Here is a 6,000-nt window from a genome sequence, read left to right as displayed (position 1 = left end):
AGTTGTGGCTTAGCAAAAGCCATCTGCAAATATCTAAAGCAACGGAGAGAGCTGGTTTAAGCTGCCTATTTTAAAATGCCTCTAACCCGTAAATGAGAGTCTGTGGACTATCCCACGTAATGAGTACCTGGCTAGAAGAGGTCTGTTAGCTGGGGAAAGCTATCCTATTAAATTAAATCCCTCACAGTTTGAATTAAAACCTGCCAATTAGTGTAATGTACACTGGTCACTTCCCACGGCTTTGCAATGTTGGGCACATTAAATTCTCCGTGGATTTCACCATTCAGGAGGTTCAGTTGCATAAACAGAGCACGGTTGAATTAAACACAGAAAAGCAGGAACAGAATGTAGAGTAAGTGCATCGTGCTCCAGATAATCCATCGTGCTGGATTAGTCCTTCTTAGGCATTTCTTGAATGTTTCTTTACCATGGGGGACCTTCTCACTCTCTACAACCACCTGAGAGGAGGGGGGAGCTGGGGTGGGTCAGGCTCTGCTTCCCAGGAGCAAGGGACAGGAGGAGAGGAAATGGATTTAAATTGCAGCAGGGGACGGTCAGGTTGGACATCAGGAGGAATTTCTCCCTGGAAAGGGTGGTCAGGCCTTGGTAGGAGCTGCCCAGGGAGGTTTGGAGTCCCCACCCCTGGAGGTGTCCCAGGAAGGCCTGGCTGTGGCACTGAGTGCTCTGGGTTGGGGGACAAGGTGGGCATTGGGCACAGGGGGGACTCCATGGGCTGAGAGGGCTTTTCCAACCTCAGGGATTCTCTGTGTGATTCTGTGATCCTCAGTGCTCTGTTTGTGGGATTTCCTGCCGTTCTGGAGAGTGTCACTATCATAAATTTCAGGCTGCTTCTCTTTCAAAACCTTTCCTCCTTTTTCCAGCACACCAGGGCCTCTCTCTGCTCACTGTTGCCCCTCAGACCTACAGGAAAGGAGAAGCTCAGTAACTCCCCAGGCGCTCCCTGCTCTTTACAGAGCCACAGCCTGGGCTGTTCTCTTGCCAGCTGAACAAGAATGGGCTGTTGACAACAAAATTAATCGGATTGTTTTATTTATTATATACATCTCCCTGCATAATTCACCAGTTGGGCAGGCAGGGGAGTGGGGAGATATTTATAGATACTAGAAATGTCATCAGGGTGTTCATTCCTCATCCTTTGAAAATCATCACAGGAGACTTGGCTGCAAAATGCTACAAGAGGAAAGTGAATAATTTGGTGCTTTAGGGGGTGAAAAAAACATCTGACAGGTGTGAGATATTTCAGCCATATCTGCCCAAAGCAGGCCATTAAATCCAGCTGCCCAGGCTGGTCACTGGGAGCAGTGCATTGGCAAAGGTCACCATTGTCTGTCCCTGAGCTCTTGGAAGCAGTTGCCCACTTGGCATTGCCAGTGTGCACCTTTCTGCCCACCCTGCCCTGCCTGGAGTGGAGAGACTGGCCAGGGCCCAATCCCAGGAGCTGGCACAGCTGGTGCTGAGGGCTGAGCACTTTGGGTAACCTTGGGGCACATCTGAGGTTGGGCTGCAGCAGGGCAGGGGTTTGGGCAGTGCTGGGAGCTGTGCCAGCAGGGTGGGCAATAGGGCAGGGAGTCAGGTGGGACCCCACCTGTGCTGCCTCCAGCTCCGGGGTCCTCAGCACAGGAAACATGGATCTCTTGGAGCGAGGCCAGAGGATGGAGCAGCTCTGCTGGGAGGAAAGGCTGAGAGTGTGGGGATTGTTCAGCCTGGAGGAGAAAAGCTCTGGGGTGACCTAATTAAGGCCAGTGCCCAACCCACCCTCTGGGGGAAGAATCGTTTCCTACAAAAATCCAGCCTAGCCTTCCCCTGCTGGAGAACAGAGATTGGAGCTGCCCCTCCCTGCCCAGGGGATTCCAGACTGGCTCAGCCTTTCTGGATCTCCATGGGGTTACTTCAGGCCTGACTCCTCAAAAGGTCTGTGGGCAACTGGTTAACTCCAGATTGGTGACATTTTCCAAAGAGATGAAAGTGAAAGAAGGAAAATTGTGCTCTTGGACACTTAATGTCAGGGAAAATTGACTGAACTCTTCTGGGATAGAAAAGTGTCTTTTCCACAGCCTGAGAGTGTTTTACCTGCTGCAAACTACAACTGGCAGAAGAGCACAGTTCAAAGCAGAGTCTTCACAAATGCTTTGGAATGATGTTCCATATTTGGGGGTTAACCAGTTCCATTCTGCTGCAGCTGTTGCTCACAGAGCAAAGGAAAATGAGGACTAGACATATAAAAGCAGAGCCTGGTTCATGGGCAGTAGATTGGGCCCACTGAAGCAAAGTAATTGCAGCTATAATTGGGCACTGGTGATGCCCAGGGATGCAAATTCTGGCTGTGTCACTGCTCAAGTATTTACAGCACAAAACTTGCTGCAATGTATCAGCTGGATGCATTCACTTTATAAAGCAGCATTAATATATTTAATTAGCAATGGCTTATTAGACTCATGTCTGTTATTATGCATTATTTTTGAATGACTGTAATTGCCCAAACCAATCTACAAATGTATTTACCTTGTTAATGGCTGTGAACCTCATTTTAAAAGGTTTTGGACTGTGGAAGTTGTTCATGGAGTCATAAGCAGCCCTTGTAATTGGAGTGCTGGGGTGGCTGTTAGTGCAGAAGGGTGGTTTGGGGCTGTAAACACACTGTCTGAAGGGCTTGAAAGCCACTTACCTGTGTGCAAACTTTAGGATTCACTTCAAGTTCACTTACAACATTAATTTTGATTAAAAACCATGAGGCAAAACCCTGAGCCTCAATTAAGTGTCTTGATTTAATGTTTCCGAGGGTCTGTCGGGAGCTGGGATGGGGGGAGGTGTCAGCTGGGATAGTCCAGGGCCTGTAGCCCTTCCAGCTCCTGGGAAGGGCTCTTTCAGGTGCTCCAGGCTCACTGTTGAAAATACTGCTTTGGAAAAATCAGAATATTTGTGGGATTGACCTTTGATGAAAGCTACACAGGAAAAGCTGCTTATGTCCATGATGGGAGTTTTGTCCAGGTCAGCAGCCCTGGAGACCTTGGAATTCAGGGCATTTGTATGATAATCACAGCATCACAGCATCATTGAAGTTGGAAAAGCCCTCCCAGCCCATGGAGTCCCCCCCGTGCCCGATGCCCACCCTGTCCCCCAGCCCAGAGCACTCAGTGCCACGGCCAGGCCTTCCTGGGACACCTCCAGGGGTGGGGACTCCAAACCTCCCTGGGCAGTCCCTGCCAATGTTTAACAACCCTTTCAGTAAAGAAATGGTATCACATTCCTCTCTTAGGTGCAACAGGACACTGTGGAAACTGAGGCCCACAGGAGTGACAGCAGATGGTCAGCAGAAGGCAGGTGAGATACAGAGGGGGGGATTTGCTGTAAGGGAGGAGCTGAGTGTGCCTGGTTACATGTTCACTGTCACCACGGCTGCGAGGCTCAAAGGTAAAGGTGTGAGCTGCCAAAATATCAGTGGGGACTCAGACCCAGGGACTCAGGGCTGCCTGGACATGTGTCCCCACTGGGGACAGTGCCTGACAGGTTAACCCTAACCCTGGCCAGCAGCCCTGGGAGCTGATGGAGCAGCAGTGCTTTGCACTGGCAGAAGTGCAGCCTGAAGCAGAGGGAGGATTTCCCCAAAACCTCTTCTCAGCTGGGGTTGACCAACCTGAGGAAGTTCTCATGGGCTCAAGGGTGCAGGGGAGACCTACCCCAGCCATGTCCCCCTCTCTGCTCCCCCCAGATCCTGGAGAAACCAGGGCTGCCCTGGGGCAGTGGCTTGGGAGGTGCCAGGGAGAAGAATGGGTAGGAGATGCCTGGCCCATGGACCTTAAAGGAATGACTGAAACTGCTGATGGAGTACTCATTATTATAATTTCTGTCCCAGGGAATGGCTGGAGCTGTGTCAGGGCAGGCTCAGGTTGGATCTCAGCCAAAGGTTCTTCCCCCAGAGGCTGGTTGGGCACTGCCCAGGCTCCCCAGGGCAGTGGGCACAGCCCCAAGGCTGCCAGAGCTCCAGGAGGGTTTGGTTGATCCTCTGGGGCACAGGGGGTGTCTCAGAGATGGGCCTGTGCAGGGCCAGGAGTTGAACACAATGCCCCTTGTAGGTCCCTTCCAGCTCAGCACATTCTGTGGTTCTGTGACTGCCCAGCACAGGCTGTGGCAGCAACACCAACGTGCCAAAACCCCTCCTGTCCCATCCCAGGTGAAGCTGTTTGGGGCTGAGCTGCCCAGGCTCTCTGAATGCATCACAGCCTTTCACTCTTCCAGTCCTCCCCTGTGCCACCACCATCACACCAGGAACACACCTGGCACCCTCCCTGAGTGCCCCTGAGGGGGGGCCAGCTCTGCAAGGGGCAGGGGGAGGCCCTAAAGAGGGAGATGTTTGCCATGCACAGCTCAGCTTGATTTTTGGAGGAGCTGGGGACTCCTGAGGCTCAGGGCATTGATGTTGCCACTCATATTTTTTGGGAAAAACCAAAGGCATTGCCTCTGTGCCTTCCTTTAACAACTCTGTGACCCTTCAACGTCACCCTTCTGTGATATTGCACAGGTTCATGATCAACAATGTGTGGTTGCTTTGAATCCATTCAAAGGTTTAGCTCATAGAATCATAGAATTATGCAGATTAAGCAGAATTTACATTTTTGAGTTAAAGAGCTGCTTGAAATTGTTGATAAAAAATGGCATTGGATTTTTTTACTGTTTCTATTTCTTTGTTTTAAGCTGCAATTTCTTGAAAGTACAATCATCTTCCTTTAGCTGAAAAGTTGCAGGGCTACAGAAAAGTGAATATTTGTGGGGAAAAAGACTCAAAATGGTCAGTATTTGAAGGAACCTGCAAAACTGGATAAAGAGTAGCAGTGAACTCCTCCATAGGGAGGTCAGAACACAGCTGGATTCAGGCACTGGATGTGCTCATATCAAAACAGGGCCCCAGAAAGAAGGAGAGGTGTTGTGGAAGGGACCACAGAAACAAATGAGAATTTTTATTATTTTTAGAATTACTGAGGTTAAAAAGACCTCCAAGATCATCAAGTCCAACCTTAGTCTGGTCCATGCTGGGACCAGGCTGAGAGCTTGAAATCTGTCAATAATTCACCACTAAATGAGATTATTGCTGGCAGTTTCCTTCCATTTGTTACCAAAATGGGAGTCCAGCACCCCTTTGCCACTGCTGCCCCATAACCTCACACCCCTGGGAGATCCTCCTATCCAGGGAGCATTTCCCACTGCGGGATGCACAAAGCACAGGGAGGGGAGAGGAGCTGCCAGGAGACGTGCTGGGGGCCACAAGCAGAGAGCTGAAAGCCTCCTGAGATCCAGTCCTCACTTCCCAGCACAGAAGACAGCACGCAGGGAAGGAGGGAATGTGGATGTGGGGCTGATTGCAGTGGAGAAAGATGCCAGACCTGGAAATTAATTATCTGTTCTTCAAAAGGACTAAGTTCTCCAAACTAATGAGAATTACAAATAGAAAATTGTGGAGGGGGGAAACAAAAAATTCTTTAAAGAAAGATATTGGGAAGTAAAAAAACCACAAGCAGAGAGGCAGCTCTGCCTAAAAGCATGGAGGGTGGATGGAGTTGGCAACTGCAAATAATGCTGAACACAGGAGAACTGCAAAGGAGAAAAGAGAGTTCTTCACAAAGCAGAACTGGAAGATGTGGGAAATTGCTCAGGAAAGCTGAAAACAGTGGGAGAAAGCCTGTACCAGGCAAAATTACAGTCAGGCATGGGATTCCTTCCCAGTGGGTCGGATCCCACGTCCAAGAGTGGGGAAAACTCCTGGTGGGAATGCAGAAGGGCAGCAGTGAGTGAGGTAGATAAGACTGTTGGGCTTTAATGGACTTCTGGAGCTTAATGATTCTGCTCAGCTGTGACATGGGCTTGGCCCCTGGACTGTGTGGACACAAGTCCTCCAGGGGTGACTTGTCCCCAGGCTTTATCCAAACTGTGGCACTGGGTGTAATTTCTGGGATCAGATGTGGAAAAACATCCTGGCCCTGTGTC

This window comes from Corapipo altera, unplaced genomic scaffold, assembly GCF_003945725.1.
Source record: "Corapipo altera isolate COAL_440 unplaced genomic scaffold, ASM394572v1 322, whole genome shotgun sequence".
Classification (NCBI taxonomy): Eukaryota; Metazoa; Chordata; class Aves; order Passeriformes; family Pipridae; genus Corapipo; species Corapipo altera.
Note: the sequence above shows the minus strand (reverse complement) of the source record.